This window comes from Danio rerio, chromosome 19, assembly GCF_049306965.1.
Source record: "Danio rerio strain Tuebingen ecotype United States chromosome 19, GRCz12tu, whole genome shotgun sequence".
NCBI lineage: Eukaryota > Metazoa > Chordata > Actinopteri > Cypriniformes > Danionidae > Danio > Danio rerio.
In genome coordinates, this window is record NC_133194.1 from 25,727,660 (window position 1) to 25,748,103 (window position 20,444).

Consider the following 20,444-nt stretch of genomic DNA (forward strand, 5'->3'; position numbering starts at 1 on the left):
TGTAAGAGTTTGGAACATGGCCTATAGATAAAGAAGAGTTGATAATGTTAAGAAGAGGTTCTCCTATAGCAGGTAGCAGCTCTTTCAGTAATTTTGTTGGAATTGAGTCCAGCATACACGTAGCTGGTTTAGAGCTATTTATAATTTTATCTAGCTCTTCCTGTTCTATGATTTTGAAGCAGTGTAGGTTATTATTATGATTCAATGAAATATTTACAGGATTTGGAGTATAAGCGGTGCAGAAAGTTTGGCATCACCTATTTTTTTTTTTGTCTAAAGCCTTCTATTTTATCACTGAAAAAATTCATGAAGTCATCACTACTAATTTGCGGTGGAACAGTTTGTTCCAAGGATGACCGATTATTTGCTAATTTAGAGATGGTGGCGCCCAGGATAGTTGGAATCTGTGTAGAAATATTTCTTATACGGGCACCAGGAAAGCAGAAAGTACGTACTTTATTACCTTTTGAGGAGGCGGCACGGACATGACGAACGATCGAGACACCGATGATGGCCACATCGGGACCCGTCTCGCGGAGAGGGGAGAAGCGGTTCCCCGTGGAGATCTCGAACACGGTAGGAGGAGATGTTCTGCCCCGGGATCTGGCAAGCACCTTACGCAGCTGTACCCAGGCGCCGTGGTAGCCGGGTGTCGGCGTGAACGGCGCCTGGCCGAGCCGCACCCCGGGTGCGCTGGGCCTAGACAGAGAAGGACGCGGGGTTGAGGTAGAGGGAGTGATGTGGTTGTAATTTCCACTTACCTTAGATGATGAGGCTGCCTTAGCGTTAGGCACAACAAGCAACGCCCGTTGTTCCTGCAGCCGCGTCCGCCTCACCGTAAGCGCACGGATCTGGGACTCCACTTCTTACAGCTCCAGCTCCAACACCTCCATCGATGCTTCTCCTGCACACAAAGACAGAGACACAAGCAACATTTTATAGTGTAAAGAGCAAGGCCAGTAAGTCAAAAGTGTATGGTAAAAGAGGTCGGTAGCTTTAGCTGACCAGCGGTGCTAGCATTCTAAAGCTACAAACAACAGGCGGATGCTCGAGGGACAGACCGTTTAAAGCAGTTTTGTTTGTATAAATGTGTTAAGGGTTTATTCACCCTAAGTAGGAGAGACAAATACTTAGCGAATGAGGAAGAATTTTATGATTAAGATCTAAATTGCGAGTAAATAGCGAGTCCAAACTTCAAGCACATGCAGTAGGCGACCGAACGGAGACAGTGACGTCACTTGAGCATGCGCACCTATTACATTGCCTAGGCCGAAAGAGAAAAACTGAGAGAAGCTCTAACCACCACAAAATTCTTGTCAGTAATGTCCAACGGTTCAACAGACAGTGGTGTTTTGGAAGAGGAGCTAGTGTACAGTACGTCAGGTGGGCAGTAGCAGGGAAAATGGAACTGCGTTTTGTAGGTATCCAATCGGTGGACAAACCAGATAGCAGCCACATTGCTGAGGCCATACATTTAATAATGGAGACTGTGTCTGGGACAGAAGATGAGAAAGGGCAATGGCTACAAAAAGTGATAGCTTTTGGGATGGACGGAGCTGTCGTCATGACAGGGGTTAAGAAAGGTGCTGTCAGCCAGATACGCAGAGACCGAGATTACATTTTGGGTATACACTGCATGTCTCATCGGTTGAAACTGGCATATAGTAATGCCATGTCCTAAAACAGTCTTGCAAGGAAAGTGGATGAAATGCTTAACAGCCTGGATGCTTTCTATCACAAGAGCACTCTTAACAGGGCACAGTTGAGGAAAAGCTATGATGAGATTGGTATGAATCATCTGATGCCAACAAGAATAGGAGGAGCACAGTGGGTTTCACATTTTCTTTGAGCCATTCATAACATTTTGAGAGGATACAAGGGACTTGTGCTCCACCTAGAGCAAGTATAGTAGGCTAATACAGGTAGGCAGTTATGATAGAATTATTTCCTAAATGTAAGAATTTGTCAGATGAGAGGTTGAAAACACGAATCCATTAGTTTAATTAAATCATTTGTTTAAAAATGTTTATTTAAAATTTTTGTTTTATATTTATATTATATATTTTTTAATTACTTTATTTTAAGCATTTATATATATATATATATATATATATATATATATATATATATATATATATATATATATGTAGTAGACATGAAATGGTTAACGTGTCACGTGATTGTGGTGGAGGGTCACCGGGTTACGTAGTGCGCTTATAGGTGGCACCTGTTCATTCACAACTTAGGAAGGAGAGAGAGAGAGGGGGTGAACGGGGACGCGGTACTCTTTGTTGACCAAACAAACACAAACAGGCTCAAACGAAATCAAGCTTAAGCCCAAATCAAAGTCTACACTGTCAAAAGATCAAGGTATGTTTTATATTGGAAAATAAACGAGTGATGACATTTGAACGACTTCTTGCCTTGTGTACATTTGATGTTTGCGTCACAAAACATGTCTCTGGTTTAGCCTCTCAGCTGTTACTTCACGTAGCCGCTACATTATGTCAACAAAGAATATTTGCTGGCGACGCATCATCTGACGCATGATTGAACTTCGCGCTAAAGAGTGTAAGATTCTGCACGATTGGAGAGAGAATCCTACAGCTGAAGGAATTGCAACGCAAACTGAAACCTATTCTGTGGCACAAACATCGCTAAGAAGGTAAGCCTGTTTGGCTTTCGCTCGCACAGCTGTGCAGTTTGGTTGGACGCAGTTGTTTACGTTTGTTTATCCATCGGGGATATTCGCGGTGTTTGTTGTTTGTTTCCGGTTGTTTTGTCCAGAGCTCTGGTGTTGGCAGTTTGTTGTTGGCTGTTTGTTCGTTGGTGTAATGCCGCGATGTTTGTGAAGTTCGTGCGTCGTTGTGATGTTATTGGAGGATTTTATTGAATGAAGTATCGTTGGCTTGCTGGAAAAAAAAACATGAATGAAGCGGGTGTTGATGACGTCACTGGTTTGGAAGTGGATGGCAGTAAAAGGCACACTAAATTAACTGCAAAGGCTTTGTCAAATAAAATTGAGGGTCTTCAAAAAGAAAGGAAGAAGAAAGTGAATCACATTAAAGGGCTCATACCAGAGATTAAATCTTTGATGCACAATAGGGAAAATGCCTCCAAAGTGCAACACATGTTTAAGAATCTTCTTCAACTTTGTGAAAATGCCAGTGAACATCATAATGCTGTACTTTCGCTACTTCCAGAAGATGAACAGGAAAAACAAAATGAATGGTTTTTGAGTATCATGAAATATTGTGAAACATTTAAGGATGCTGTTCAATGCTGGTTAAGTGGATCAGAGGAGATTGAAGACAACTCAGATGAAGTTGATGCTGGAGTAATGCAAGAAGATTGCTCTAATTCACAGGTCCCAGTCTATGTTACATCTATTACCACATCAGATGAAATACAAGATGATGTAAAACCCACTGACAGCGTGTCTAATATTGACAGTAAAACTTCCAGAAATCAAAATTCAATTGCTGATAATGGTCCTTTGGTATCATCTACTTCTTCAGTTCGTCTCAAAGCAGAGTCTGAGTTGGCTGCATTAAAGGCACGTCAAAAAATGTTAAAAGATAAACATGAGCTGGAGGATCAACAGGAGCAACTACGAAAAAAGAAGGAACAATTAATATTGCAAGAAGAAATTGAAGTGCAAATGGCTAAATTAAATGTCTTGAAATCTCAAAGTGTGTCAAGTTCAAAGTCTGATCGTTCAAGAGGGAAACATTCCAGTTTGGAGCAAAAACAAAGGAAAACGCTAGGTCTTAATGCCAGTGCTAAAGCATTTGTACCCCAAAGGTGTGTAAGTGAATTATTTCAAGATCGAGAGAACACTGGAGCAAAGCCTAAAAAGAAAACTGTACAACATCAAACTTTGCAGTCTTATCAAGTGGAACATCAATCATCTAGACACCAAACTGAAGAGCATAGAGGGCAAAGAAATGTTATGAATTCACATGTTCAAAACTCTGACGAACAAGGTAACATAATGGGCATCATGAGAAAGCAAAATGAAATAACATCATTACTGTTGAAACAACAATGTTTATCATCCTTACCCAAAAGAGATCTGGAAGTGTTTGATGGCGATCCTCTACAGTATCATGCATTCATAAGAGCCTTTGAAAACAGTGTTGAAAGCAAGACTGATAACAACAGTGATCGCTTGTATTTTCTTGAACAATATACTATGGGTCTTCCAAGAGAGTTGGTACAGAGTTGTCAATATATTGATCCGAACAGGGGATATGTTAGAGCTAAAGTCTTGTTACAGGAGCATTTTGGCAATGAGCAGAAGGTGGCATCTGCTTATATGAATAAAGCTCTATCATGGCCTCAAATTAAAACTGAGGATGTTGATGCACTGCAAGAATACACTCTATTTCTTAGAGGTTGTAGTAATGTTATGAATGAGGTGCAATACATGTGTGATCTGGACATGCCTTCTAACATGATGATAATTATCAAAAAATTGCCATACAGACTCAGAGACAAATGGAGAACTGTTGTTTGTGAACTGCAAGAAAGACGTAATTGCAGAGCTTCATTCACTGATGTTGTGAAATTTCTGGAACATCAAGTCAAAATTATAACTGACCCAGTGTTTGGAAATATACAGGATGTACCCTCAAATGAAATGAGAAAAAATGTGAAAAGATCTAAATTGTTTTCTCGTCCTGGTATAAGAGGAACCAGCTTTGCTACCACTGTAGATGCTGTAAAGAAAGAAAGTGATTCCTGTTGTATAGAGAAAAAAGATGTGACGTTGGATAAGAAAAGATGTCTCTGCTGTAATGGTGCACACACATTGGAAGTGTGTCCTCAATTTGGTAAACAATCTCACAAAGAGAAGATTGGCTTCTTAAAAGAAAGTGAGGTTTGTTTTGGCTGTTTGGGCATTGGGCACATTAGTAAGACATGTAGGAAACGTCTTCATTGTAATGTTTGTGGTCTTCGACATCCTACTGTACTGCACATCTTTTCTAAAGAAAAAGACACACAGGATATAACAGACAAGAAGTCAAAAACAGCAGTAGATGGTGTATTAGTATCTAGTGGTCTTACTGGGGCTGGCGATCAGGACTGTAAACTCCCAATAGTTCCTGTACAGATAAAGTCTAAAAAAGGAAGCAAAGTTGTTACTGCTTATGCTTTTTTGGATCAAGGGAGTACAGCTGTGTTTTGCACAGAGAGTTTAATGAGGAAGCTCAACCTCACAGGAACTAAAGTTCGGATACTTTTAAGAACTATGGGGCAAGAAAAGGTGGTATCTACTCATGTTCTGTCAGGAATGGAGGTAGCTGGCTTGAATGGAGATGAATTCTGTGACTTGCATCAGGTTTACACACAGGAAAGTATGCCTGTTCACAAAGGAAATATTCCCAGACAAAGAGATATTCAAAGGTGGCCTTATTTGAAGAATGTCAATTTGCCTGAGATTGATGCAGGAATTGAGCTGTTGATTGGTACAAATGTTCCTAAAGCATTGGAACCACTGGATGTAATCCGCAGTGTAGATAATGGGCCGTATGCTATCAGGACAATGTTGGGCTGGACAGTGAATGGACCGCTCGGTGGAAATGGTGAGCATATGTCAGTTGATGCACAGCCAAATGTCACGGTCAACCGAATTTCAGTGGTGAAGTTGGAAGATATGTGGCAGCAGCAGTTTAAAATGGACTTTCCAGAATGCAAAAATGAGGAGCAAATTGGCTATTCAAAGGAGGATCAAAAATTTATGGATATGGTATCAAATTCGGCCAAGCTTGTTGATGGGCATTATGAAATTGGCTTGCCTTTGAGAGAAAATATCAATATGCCAAACAATCGGAAAGTTGTAGAGCAACGTGCCTCACATCTAAAGAAGAGATTTCAAAAGTGTTCTACATTTTTTGCTGACTATAAGGCTGTCATGAGTGATATGGTCTTCAAAGGCTATGCAGAAAAAGTGCCTGTAGAGGAGATGACTCGTGGAGATGGTAAAATTTGGTATCTTCCACATCATGGTGTTTACCACCCCACCAAGAATAAAATCCGTGTGGTGTTCGATTGTGGAGCAGGGTTTCAACAAGCATCACTTAATGCTCAGCTTTTGCAAGGACCAGACCTCACTAGTTCGCTTGTTGGAGTAGTAACAAGATTTCGAAAGGAGCCAATAGTAATTACAGCAGATGTTGAATCAATGTTTCATCAAGTAAAAGTGCCTGCTGATGATGTTGATTTATTAAGGTTTCTTTGGTGGCCAGATGGGGATTTGGGACGAGATCCAGTTGACTTTAGGATGCTGGTACACCTCTTTGGAGCTACATCATCTCCTAGTTGCGCAAACTTTGCGCTTAGAAAATGTGCAGAAGATCATAAGGAACAATTCAGCAAGGAAACAGTAGAAGCTGTTCTACATTCCTTTTATGTTGACGACTGTCTTGTTTCAGTCGCTTCAGTTGAACAGGCAAAAACCTTGTACCAGGAGCTTGTATCCATATGCGCTAAGGGTGGATTTAAGCTCACAAAATGGATAAGCAACAGTCTTCAAGTGTTAGATGCTATTCCAGAAGCTGAGAGATCAAAGTCAATGAAAAACTTGAGAATGGATTGGGATTCTCCTTCAGTAGAGAAAGTGTTGGGAGTGCAGTGGTGCATCCAGTCAGATGTATTCAAGTTCAAGGTAGCTTTGAAAGAAAGTCCTTTAACCAGAAGAGGTGTATTATCTACCATTAGTTCCATCTACGATCCTTTGGGAATTGTTAGCCCTGTGGTATTGTCAGCTAAGAAAATCTTACAGGAACTCTGTAGAATTAATCTGGGATGGGACGATGCTTTGCCTGATGTATTTGCTCAAAGGTGGACCAGCTGGCTTCAAGAGCTTCATTATTTGGAGTGCTTTGAAGTTGCTAGATGTTTGAAACCTCCAGATTTTGGAGATATTGTTAAGGCACAGTTACATCATTTTTCGGATGCGAGTGAAGAAGGATATGGAACTGTATCATACTTGTTGCTGCATAATGAACATTTTCAATCTCATTGCACTTTTATAATGGGGAAATCTAGAGTAGCCCCAATGAAGTGTGTTACAATTCCTCGCATGGAGCTCATTGCTGCTACCATGGCTAGCCGAATGGATGTGTTATGGAAGAAAGAACTGCATTTGCAGCTCCAAGATTCTGTCTTTTGGACAGACAGTGCTTCTGTTCTTAAGTATATTAAGAATGAGACTACTCGATTCAGAGTATTTGTAGCCAACCGGGTGACTGAGATTCTTAAGGTTTCACATGCTTCACAGTGGAGGTACATAGATTCAGCAAGAAATCCGGCAGATGTTGCTTCCAGAGGATCAGCTGTTGATGTGTTCCTTAAGAACAAAACATGGACAGCAGGTCCTGACTTTCTTCTTCTTCCTGAAAGTGAGTGGCCTGTTAACCTCAATGAACTTGAAAGGCTCAAAGATGACGATTCTGAAATCAAAAAAGGCGTTGAGATTAATTCTATACAGCTCAGAGGAGAGGATGATGCTGTCACACAATTAATCAATCACTTTTCTTCTTGGTTCCGCTTGAAGAAAGCAGTAGCTTGGATTTTGAGATTTAAGAATCTACTTTTGTCCCTTAGTCGTAAGAGGAAACAATTGAGAACTGCTTTTGATGATTCAAATTTGAATGAACAACATAGTACCTCTTTGGAAAAAGAAATGGAGAACTTCAAAAGCCAACTTGTACAACCGTACCTGTCTCTAGAAGAGCTTGAGATGGCTGAAGTGGAGATTATCAGACATTCTCAAGAGAAGGCGTTTTCTGATGAAATTGCTAGTCTGAAAGTCGGTGAAAGTATAAAGAAGAGTAGCTATCTTTATCGACTTTGTCCCATTTTTGACAATGTTCTGCGGGTTGGAGGACGCTTAAGTAGGGCATCAATGCCTGAAGATTCTAAACATCCAATCATCCTGCCAAAAAATTCTCACATTGCAGAAATTCTGTTGCAACATATCCACAAAGAAGTAGGTCATGGTGGCCGCAATTATATGCTGTCGAAATTGCGGCAGAAATATTGGATTACTGGTGTGAGTACTGCAATAAGAAGAGTATTGTCAAAGTGTGTTACTTGTAGAAGATTGAATGCACTTCCAGGATGTCAACAGATGGGAGATTTACCATCGGAGAGAGTCACTCCCAATGAACCACCATTTACACGTGTAGGGGTAGATTACTTTGGACCCTTTAATGTAAAAAGCAGAAGAAGTGTAGTGAAAAGATATGGAGTTATTTTCACTTGTTTGGCCATTCGAGCAGTACATATCGAAGTAGCACCTTCCTTGGATACTGATTCCTTTATAAATGCACTTCGCCGTTTCATTGCACGACGTGGTCAAGTGCAGGAAATTCGATCAGATAATGGAAGGAACTTTGTTGGAGCCGAACAAGAACTACGAGTTGCCATAAAGGAATGGAATCAGTGTAAGATCAACAATGTTCTTCTGCAGAAAGGTATCAAGTGGACATTTAATCCCCCTACTGGATCACATTATGGTGGAGTTTGGGAGAGATTAATTAGATCTGTGAGAAAAATCCTAAATTCTACCTTGAAGTCGCAGAATCTGGATGAAGAAGGACTTCAAACGGTATTGTGTGAAGTGGAGGCTATTATTAATAGTCGTCCAATAACCAAAGCATCCACTGACCAAACGGATTTAGAAGCGTTAACACCGAATCATCTGCTACTTCTGAGGACTTCTCCATCCTTACCACCAGGACAATTTAAGAAGGACGAAGTATATGCTCGTAAACGATGGAGACAGGTACAGTACATGTCAGATTTGTTCTGGAAAAGGTGGGTACTGGAGTACCTAACACAGCTTCAAGAGCGTCAAAAATGGTTAAAAGTCAAGCGCAACTTGAAAGTAGGAGACATAGTGCTTCTAGTTGACAACACAGCACCTCGGAACTCATGGCCGCTAGGACGTATAATTCAAACCTTTCCTGACAAAAGAGGATTTGTCCGTCATGTACAAGTGAAGACCAAATACAGCTGTCTCGACAGACCAATAACAAAACTCTGTCTTCTACAAGAAACGGAAGACGATATAACATGAACACTTTACTTTTTGTTTTCCCTTGAAGCAAGAAGGATCAAGAATTTTCCCTTTTGAATGTTTTCATGTCTCTATTTATATTAATGTAATTATTATGTAATAATTAGGGGCTGGATTGTAGTAGACATGAAATGGTTAACGTGTCACGTGATTGTGGTGGAGGGTCACCGGGTTACGTAGTGCGCTTATAGGTGGCACCTGTTCATTCACAACTTAGGAAGGAGAGAGAGAGAGGGGGTGAACGGGGACGCGGTACTCTTTGTTGACCAAACAAACACAAACAGGCTCAAACGAAATCAAGCTTAAGCCCAAATCAAAGTCTACACTGTCAAAAGATCAAGGTATGTTTTATATTGGAAAATAAACGAGTGATGACATTTGAACGACTTCTTGCCTTGTGTACATTTGATGTTTGCGTCACAAAACATGTCTCTGGTTTAGCCTCTCAGCTGTTACTTCACGTAGCCGCTACATTATATATATATATATATATATATATATATATACACACACACAGAACAAGAACAAACATTGGCTCGGACTTTAGACAAACAAAAGACAATATAAAAGAAAACAACAAAGAAAAGAGACAAAATAAACACAAAGACAAAAACGTACACACACATCATAGTCACAAAACATACAATCAAAACTAGTGAGAGTGTATAGCTTAAACCTCAGAGGGGTCACTGGTGCGTCCTCCAGCCAGAACATTAAAGCTCTAGTGTTAGCGGCCCAGTAATAATGTTTAAATACTAGCATACCCAAGCCCCCTGCAGAACTAGGCTTTTGAGGATGGATTTTTGACACTCTGTGTGTTTTATAGTACCAAATATAAGACATTATTAAAGAATCCAACCCTTTGAAAAAAGCTGCGGTAAGGAAAATATGGAGGTTTTGACAAAGACATAAAAATCTAAGAAGAGAAACCATTTTAATTGATTTTATGCGACCAATCATAGACATGCAGGGGTAAAATCTTCCAGTTATTAATATTATTTTTAAGATTCGAAAGAAATTATACGAAGTTTAATTTGAATATTAATTTTGAATCTTTAGAAATTGTCAGCCCAAGATAAGTGAAATTATCAATAACTGTTTTAAATGGAATACTTTCAAGGAAGTCAGGGTCATAAATGTCAGAAAGGGGCATGAATATACTTTTGGACAGATTGATTTGTATATCCTGATATTTTTCCAACAGAATTGATAAGATTCAAAAGAGTTGGGACTGAATGCTCAGAGTTTGACAGATACAGTATAATGTCATCTGCATAAAGGCTAATAAGAACTTCTCTGTTTCCCATTTGAAGGCCTGTAATTTCTATGTGACATCTTATGCTTAGGGCTAGGGCCTCAATCGCAATAGCGAAAAGGGCAGGAGAGAGAGGGCAACCCTGTAGTACTGATCGTCATAAAGGAAATTTAGGTGATCTGTCTGTATTAGTCAAAACTGAACTCATGGCCTTGGCGTATATTAATCTAACCCATGACATAAACGTTTGACCAAATCCAAACCTTTGTAATGATATAAATAACGCCATTAAACTTGATTAAAAGCTTTTTGTGCGTCAAAATATAAAATTGCCGCCCCTGTTGTTTTTGCATGATTGGCAAATATTGTATTAAGAGGGCGATGTACATTAAAGAAAGAGAATCTTCCAGGGATAAATCCAGTCTGGTCGGGATGAATGATGGATGATAAATGTTTATTAAGTTGCATGCCTGACACTTAAGTGATCACTTTTCTATCCAATATTTGTTGCGCAATTGGCTTATAACTGGCTGGGTCAGTTTCATCTTTGTTTTTCTTCAAAAAAATAGAAATGTTAGCTTTGTATAGTGTACTGGGCAAAATCTTATCTTTTTTGAAACTATGTATCATCCTAAGGAGCAGAGGGGAGACAACATTACTAAATTTCTTATAAAATTCAGGGCCGAATCCATCTGGCCCTGCCGCTTTACCAGATGGAAATGACTTTATGGCAGCATCTATCTCCTCCTTGGTAAAATCAGAGCCTAAATCTGCCCTTGCATTGTTACTAAGTTTAGCCATATCAAAAGATTCAAAAAGTTTGATAAATTATTATGAGTGGACGTGTTATTGGAGGTATGAAGCTCCCTGTAGAATTCTTCGGCATTGATATTACTGGAATTAACTAAAAGGGTGCCGTGTTTGAACTTAATACTATGGATGGACCTGGAAGCTTGAATTCCTTCAAGCTGACGCGCTAAAAGCTTATCAGGCTTATCACCTGTTTCAAAATATCTTTACTTCCTTTTTAAATAAAGATTGTTTATTTGGTGATCCAGAATACAACTATATTCATATTTGAGTTTATTATTTTATTATAATCTTTAAACGACTTCGACGTTAGATATGCCAATTCGTGAGTAGGAGGAATACTTTGTACAGTATTTCCTTAAGTCGTTTCTCTCTTTCTCTTTTAGAAACAGATTCACAAGAAATAACATATGCTTTTAAGGTTACCCACAGTGTGGAGTCGGAGACCTCCCCATTATCACTGGTTTCTATAAAGTCTTTTAGTTTAGTATCAATGTATTCTATGAATTTATCTTGCTTTGATAAATATGGATTGAGACGCCAGGAGTAACATTGTTTAGGAAGAGAGAGATCGATAGACATGGTAAGGGGACTGTGATCTGAAATTAATACATTGTGGTAAAAAAAATGTTTGTTAATTGTAGTAGATTAGTAATGATTTTTTATTACATTCTTTGCATTTATGTCAGACACAGTCACCTGAAGTTGCTGGAAATGAATTGCAGAAGGCAAAAGCCAGAGGTTTTCTCCATATTATGAAGGATGGCACTGTCATCAAATTCACCTGCTTTCTTCGTGATGTTCTAACCCAGCTCAGCAGTCAGTCCCAATCTATGCAGCACTCCTCTGTGACTGTGGCCGAAGTCCATGAATGCCTGTCCTCTATACCTTGGATTTAATGTTTAAATACAAATCAAGGTATTGCCATAAAACAGACTCTTATGATTTAATCACTTGTTAAGTGTATGTTTATCATTTTAAAATAAAACTACTGCTACTAATATCTTAAGTCCTTTAAAGTCTCTCACTCTTGCTTTCTCTCTCGTTCATCATTTGTAGACCTGTTTCTAAACTGAAGACCACGCTGGGAACAAACTGATATGAGGGTGTCAGTCTAAAGCCATGTGATGACCACACCTAATAAGTTCAAAGACCACCTGATAGACCTGCTGTCAAAGACAATGGCTTGGAGATGTCAGTCATGAGATTCAGCGTGCCATGCGGATTACCAACTTCCAATACTGGCCAGAGGCAGGCAGAAATGCTAGTGAGTTAAAATTTTTATATTTAAAGTGACCAATTCAAACAAAATATTCTACATAATTTTATATATATCATATACACTCATTACGCATCACTTTGAACCTGTGCTGCTGAGATCTGGTGTAAAGGTGGGTGAAGTCCTGGTCCAATAGACAGTTCTAAAGTCGAGGCTATACCAGGACTTCAGTGCTCTACAAAACATCTTTTGATTGGATTGATCTCATCCTTTGCATCTCTGCTTCAACAGCAGATTTTGAGCGGGGATTTAGTGCCATAAAGAATGTCAAAAGTGACTGGCAGGCTGGTTTCCTAAGTCAGACATTGTCAGACCTTCTCACGGTGCAGCTATCCTCTGCTTCCATCACAGACTTTGATCCAGACTCAGCTATCAATTTGTGGCACATTGAAAGCATTCGGTCTCAAAGGCCAGCTTTCATGGTTCAGAGAGACCAGCAGAAAGAAAATGATTCTGATGATGAAAGCTGTTATGATATTTAATATACTTTACTTTCACCCCCACATCCGTGTGCTATTCATTTACATATCAAAATGTACATTTGCTTTAATTACTTTTGTAATTTATAATGAATGAGCTAAAATGTTGTTTGTTCTAAATTTTAGTGCAGATTTATTTTACACTCTGCAGCAACACAGTATGTATTGCTTTCAAATAATAAGTCATAAAAGTAATTAAATAAATAGTTAAAGTGTCTTTTTTCAGTTAATCTTATATGCACCATTGTTATTGTATTGCTTAAAAGTAATCTATTTTAATGAATAATGTCTAGTGATACAACAGGTATATTGTTGAAAATGTTTAGGGATTTAATAGAAGTTTAGAATTGATTGACAGCTATGCCTTAGTCCCGCCCCCAGAGACTGCCGCAACTTGTAGTTTCGCTCTAGTGCTACAGAGGACTCGTGAGAGGGCTCGTGAAAGGCATTTGAGTCGCCAGATGTATCACAGCCAAGCTTATGAGTAAACTACACACATGCATACTTAAATTAACCCATTAAATACCTCTGACTGGACTCCTGGATTATGTGCATTCTTACCGATGCCCCATAATGATCCCAATCAATAAGTGTGAACTAGTGAATAGAGTTCAAACCCTATCAAACATAATGTTAGTTAGTATTTGAAGTAGATCACAAAAATGTTACAAAGCTGTCCTAAGACAAGAATGGATGTAACAAGCATGACTGATTTTATTAATGCATTAGTAAATGCTGTACATAAATTATGCTGTACAGGTATTGTTCATATATTAGTTCACATTTAAACCATTAACATTACTTATAAAACCACTGTAAAATGTAACTGTTGTATGCATGTTGTTATATTATATTTGTATGTATTTTATATTTATTTTTTTATATTTGTTAACGTAGGCTATGTGTTTTTGAAACATTTCATTAAGTGTTTAATGTATGTTCGTTATGCAGTATTATAAATAAATGTTATAATGATTAGTATTTTGTACTTGATTTCATTATTGGACATATTTATATTGAATACAATTGTAAAGGCTAATATAATATTTAAAAATGACATGTGGACCGACCGTGGGCCGCCAGCAGACACTTATTTAAAACCAGCGGTGCGATGGCGGACCACCGTCGGAAAAGCGGCGGCAGCCGCTGGTGGGCCGCTGGAATAACGATGAGCAAATTGACGGTGGACCGCGGGCGGCGCCCGCCGGTGGACCGCCGACTTTGTCGCCGGCGGGCCGCCAGTGGCCCGTTGGTCTTATGTTAGCTGGGTTGTTTTGGTTTTATATCATCTTTGATAAAAGGCTTTGAACTACCTCAAATCTTGACTATCTTGACTAATCTATACTAGCTGGTATATCATACTTTGGGTGATTAGATACGTTTTAATTGTCCTAAATCAAGTAAAATAAAAAAAATTGTACAATAATGAAAAGTCAAATTTAAGCATATAAAATATATTTTCTCAACAACAAAATTGTGGCTAGTGAAAATGGCAAGTAACGTTAGAAAACTACTTGACACAGTGGCAGCTGTGCTGTGTCATAATTCATAGACAGAGGAGGAAAGTAACGAATTACATTTACTCACGTTACTGTACTTAATTAGTTTTTTTGGGGGGAATTTGTACTTTTTAGAGTAGAGTTTAAAATCTGTAATTTTACTTTTACTTAAGTATGATTTGCCTAAAGTATTGTACTTCGCTACATTTTAAATCATATGCGTTACTGAGTAAAAAATAAATATATAAAGAAATGCAACGGAAAAAGAAAAAAGAAATCGCGCCCGGAAATTACGTCACTGTAGCACCAGCGTGAGAAAAATCTGCGGGAAACTTCACTGTTGCTGAAGTTTGATGTATCGCCGGAGTTTAGAAAGTTTATCAGCAAAATCCCTGTCAACCCCAGCAATGACAAGGTAAGCTACTGTATATGCCCTTACATGCGTTAGTTACTATGGAACTTCGTGGGAAAGTTTAGAATGCTTAGTATAAAAGCATCTCCAATCCGTTGTTTAATGTAATGGTTGCACTTGTTAGACTAACTTCAAAAACTCGTCACTAACGCTAAAGTCTGATAATCTTCCGTAGAAATGATCTTACGCTGACATATTTCCTACTCTTAGTAGCGCATATCCCGCATATTGTGCATTGTATGTGGTTGCCATGACAGCCTAAAGCCCTAAACTGACAATTCTGTCACTTACTCGCCCTTTGCTTGTAATAGGCCTAAACATGTTTGATTCTCCTCCTTACGTTGAACACAAAAGAAGATATTTGTAAGAATGCTGGAAAGCTGTATCCCTTGACTTCCACAGTATCTTTTTTCCTAATATAAAAGTTGTTACACCAAGTTGTTGTGATTGATGCAACCGCGTCTAAATCCCTTCACTGCACTTGATCTGCGATATAAAGATCATTACTATGCGGAAATAAAGCAGCGCGCAGTGCCGCGCACATGAAATGATAAAAGACCGCGAGGGATATATATATATATATACACACACACAGAACAAGAACAAACATTGGCTCGGACTTTAGACAAACAAAAGACAATATAAAAGAAAACAACAAAGAAAAGAGACAAAATAAACACAAAGACAAAAACGTACACACACATCATAGTCACAAAACATACAATCAAAACTAGTGAGAGTGTATAGCTTAAACCTCAGAGGGGTCACTGGTGCGTCCTCCAGCCAGAACATTAAAGCTCTAGTGTTAGCGGCCCAGTAATAATGTTTAAATACTAGCATACCCAAGCCCCCTGCAGAACTAGGCTTTTGAGGATGGATTTTTGACACTCTGTGTGTTTTATAGTACCAAATATAAGACATTATTAAAGAATCCAACCCTTTGAAAAAAGCTGCGGTAAGGAAAATATGGAGGTTTTGACAAAGACATAAAAATCTAAGAAGAGAAACCATTTTAATTGATTTTATGCGACCAATCATAGACATGCAGGGGTAAAATCTTCCAGTTATTAATATTATTTTTAAGATTCGAAAGAAATTATACGAAGTTTAATTTGAATATTAATTTTGAATCTTTAGAAATTGTCAGCCCAAGATAAGTGAAATTATCAATAACTGTTTTAAATGGAATACTTTCAAGGAAGTCAGGGTCATAAATGTCAGAAAGGGGCATGAATATACTTTTGGACAGATTGATTTGTATATCCTGATATTTTTCCAACAGAATTGATAAGATTCAAAAGAGTTGGGACTGAATGCTCAGAGTTTGACAGATACAGTATAATGTCATCTGCATAAAGGCTAATAAGAACTTCTCTGTTTCCCATTTGAAGGCCTGTAATTTCTATGTGACATCTTATGCTTAGGGCTAGGGCCTCAATCGCAATAGCGAAAAGGGCAGGAGAGAGAGGGCAACCCTGTAGTACTGATCGTCATAAAGGAAATTTAGGTGATCTGTCTGTATTAGTCAAAACTGAACTCATGGCCTTGGCGTATATTAATCTAACCCATGACATAAACGTTTGACCAAATCCAAACCTTTGTAATGATATAAATAACGCCATTAAACTTGATTAAAAGCTTTTTGTGCGTCAAAATATAAAATTGCCGCCCCTGTTGTTTTTGCATGATTGGCAAATATTGTATTAAGAGGGCGATGTACATTAAAGAAAGAGAATCTTCCAGGGATAAATCCAGTCTGGTCGGGATGAATGATGGATGATAAATGTTTATTAAGTTGCATGCCTGACACTTAAGTGATCACTTTTCTATCCAATATTTGTTGCGCAATTGGCTTATAACTGGCTGGGTCAGTTTCATCTTTGTTTTTCTTCAAAAAAATAGAAATGTTAGCTTTGTATAGTGTACTGGGCAAAATCTTATCTTTTTTGAAACTATGTATCATCCTAAGGAGCAGAGGGGAGACAACATTACTAAATTTCTTATAAAATTCAGGGCCGAATCCATCTGGCCCTGCCGCTTTACCAGATGGAAATGACTTTATGGCAGCATCTATCTCCTCCTTGGTAAAATCAGAGCCTAAATCTGCCCTTGCATTGTTACTAAGTTTAGCCATATCAAAAGATTCAAAAAGTTTGATAAATTATTATGAGTGGACGTGTTATTGGAGGTATGAAGCTCCCTGTAGAATTCTTCGGCATTGATATTACTGGAATTAACTAAAAGGGTGCCGTGTTTGAACTTAATACTATGGATGGACCTGGAAGCTTGAATTCCTTCAAGCTGACGCGCTAAAAGCTTATCAGGCTTATCACCTGTTTCAAAATATCTTTACTTCCTTTTTAAATAAAGATTGTTTATTTGGTGATCCAGAATACAACTATATTCATATTTGAGTTTATTATTTTATTATAATCTTTAAACGACTTCGACGTTAGATATGCCAATTCGTGAGTAGGAGGAATACTTTGTACAGTATTTCCTTAAGTCGTTTCTCTCTTTCTCTTTTAGAAACAGATTCACAAGAAATAACATATGCTTTTAAGGTTACCCACAGTGTGGAGTCGGAGACCTCCCCATTATCACTGGTTTCTATAAAGTCTTTTAGTTTAGTATCAATGTATTCTATGAATTTATCTTGCTTTGATAAATATGGATTGAGACGCCAGGAGTAACATTGTTTAGGAAGAGAGAGATCGATAGACATGGTAAGGGGACTGTGATCTGAAATTAATACATTGTGGTAAAAAAAATGTTTGTTAATTGTAGTAGATTAGTAATGATTTTTTATTACATTCTTTGCATTTATGTCAGACACAGTCACCTGAAGTTGCTGGAAATGAATTGCAGAAGGCAAAAGCCAGAGGTTTTCTCCATATTATGAAGGATGGCACTGTCATCAAATTCACCTGCTTTCTTCGTGATGTTCTAACCCAGCTCAGCAGTCAGTCCCAATCTATGCAGCACTCCTCTGTGACTGTGGCCGAAGTCCATGAATGCCTGTCCTCTATACCTTGGATTTAATGTTTAAATACAAATCAAGGTATTGCCATAAAACAGACTCTTATGATTTAATCACTTGTTAAGTGTATGTTTATCATTTTAAAATAAAACTACTGCTACTAATATCTTAAGTCCTTTAAAGTCTCTCACTCTTGCTTTCTCTCTCGTTCATCATTTGTAGACCTGTTTCTAAACTGAAGACCACGCTGGGAACAAACTGATATGAGGGTGTCAGTCTAAAGCCATGTGATGACCACACCTAATAAGTTCAAAGACCACCTGATAGACCTGCTGTCAAAGACAATGGCTTGGAGATGTCAGTCATGAGATTCAGCGTGCCATGCGGATTACCAACTTCCAATACTGGCCAGAGGCAGGCAGAAATGCTAGTGAGTTAAAATTTTTATATTTAAAGTGACCAATTCAAACAAAATATTCTACATAATTTTATATATATCATATACACTCATTACGCATCACTTTGAACCTGTGCTGCTGAGATCTGGTGTAAAGGTGGGTGAAGTCCTGGTCCAATAGACAGTTCTAAAGTCGAGGCTATACCAGGACTTCAGTGCTCTACAAAACATCTTTTGATTGGATTGATCTCATCCTTTGCATCTCTGCTTCAACAGCAGATTTTGAGCGGGGATTTAGTGCCATAAAGAATGTCAAAAGTGACTGGCAGGCTGGTTTCCTAAGTCAGACATTGTCAGACCTTCTCACGGTGCAGCTATCCTCTGCTTCCATCACAGACTTTGATCCAGACTCAGCTATCAATTTGTGGCACATTGAAAGCATTCGGTCTCAAAGGCCAGCTTTCATGGTTCAGAGAGACCAGCAGAAAGAAAATGATTCTGATGATGAAAGCTGTTATGATATTTAATATACTTTACTTTCACCCCCACATCCGTGTGCTATTCATTTACATATCAAAATGTACATTTGCTTTAATTACTTTTGTAATTTATAATGAATGAGCTAAAATGTTGTTTGTTCTAAATTTTAGTGCAGATTTATTTTACACTCTGCAGCAACACAGTATGTATTGCTTTCAAATAATAAGTCATAAAAGTAATTAAATAAATAGTTAAAGTGTCTTTTTTCAGTTAATCTTATATGCACCATTGTTATTGTATTGCTTAAAAGTAATCTATTTTAATGAATAATGTCTAGTGATACAACAGGTATATTGTTGAAAATGTTTAGGGATTTAATAGAAGTTTAGAATTGATTGACAGCTATGCCTTAGTCCCGCCCCCAGAGACTGCCGCAACTTGTAGTTTCGCTCTAGTGCTACAGAGGACTCGTGAGAGGGCTCGTGAAAGGCATTTGAGTCGCCAGATGTATCACAGCCAAGCTTATGAGTAAACTACACACATGCATACTTAAATTAACCCATTAAATACCTCTGACTGGACTCCTGGATTATGTGCATTCTTACCGATGCCCCATAATGATCCCAATCAATAAGTGTGAACTAGTGAATAGAGTTCAAACCCTATCAAACATAATGTTAGTTAGTATTTGAAGTAGATCACAAAAATGTTACAAAGCTGTCCTAAGACAAGAATGGATGTAACAAGCATGACTGATTTTATTAATGCATTAGTAAATGCTGTACATAAATTATGCTGTACAGGTATTGTTCATATATTAGTTCACATTTAAACCATTAACATTACTTATAAAACCACTGTAAAATGTAACTGTTGTATGCATGTTGTTATATTATATTTGTATGTATTTTATATTTATTTTTTTATATTTGTTAACGTAGGCTATGTGTTTTTGAAACATTTCATTAAGTGTTTAATGTATGTTCGTTATGCAGTATTATAAATAAATGTTATAATGATTAGTATTTTGTACTTGATTTCATTATTGGACATATTTATATTGAATACAATTGTAAAGGCTAATATAATATTTAAAAATGACATGTGGACCGACCGTGGGCCGCCAGCAGACACTTATTTAAAACCAGCGGTGCGATGGCGGACCACCGTCGGAAAAGCGGCGGCAGCCGCTGGTGGGCCGCTGGAATAACGATGAGCAAATTGACGGTGGACCGCGGGCGGCGCCCGCCGGTGGACCGCCGACTTTGTCGCCGGCGGGCCGCCAGTGGCCCGTTGGTCTTATGTTAGCTGGGTTGTTTTGGTTTTATATCATCTTTGATAAAAGGCTTTGAACTACCTCAAATCTTGACTATCTTGACTAATCTATACTAGCTGGTATATCATACTTTGGGTGATTAGATACGTTTTAATTGTCCTAAATCAAGTAAAATAAAAAAAATTGTACAATAATGAAAAGTCAAATTTAAGCATATAAAATATATTTTCTCAACAACAAAATTGTGGCTAGTGAAAATGGCAAGTAACGTTAGAAAACTACTTGACACAGTGGCAGCTGTGCTGTGTCATAATTCATAGACAGAGGAGGAAAGTAACGAATTACATTTACTCACGTTACTGTACTTAATTAGTTTTTTTGGGGGGAATTTGTACTTTTTAGAGTAGAGTTTAAAATCTGTAATTTTACTTTTACTTAAGTATGATTTGCCTAAAGTATTGTACTTCGCTACATTTTAAATCATATGCG

At 38.1% G+C, this 20,444-nt stretch overlaps 2 long non-coding RNA genes across 3 annotated transcripts; both read left to right on the top strand.

The window, feature by feature from the left end:
• The first annotated feature begins 11,094 nt into the window (after nt 1-11,094).
• On the top strand, nt 11,095-13,887 carry LOC137488438 (uncharacterized). The gene is made up of 2 exons (XR_011007468.2): nt 11,095-12,071; nt 12,213-13,887. It is a non-coding gene; the product is annotated as an uncharacterized lncRNA (long non-coding RNA).
• Nucleotides 13,888-14,704: 817 nt separating this feature from the next.
• LOC108180103 (uncharacterized) lies at nt 14,705-19,699 on the top strand. Of its 2 annotated transcripts, none has more exons than XR_012395062.1 (4): nt 14,705-14,825; nt 17,655-17,883; nt 18,025-18,232; nt 18,344-19,699. It is a non-coding gene; the product is annotated as an uncharacterized lncRNA (long non-coding RNA). The 2 variants fall into 2 exon arrangements; XR_012395063.1 differs by having other exon boundaries at nt 18,476-19,699.
• Nucleotides 19,700-20,444: the final 745 nt, after the last annotated feature.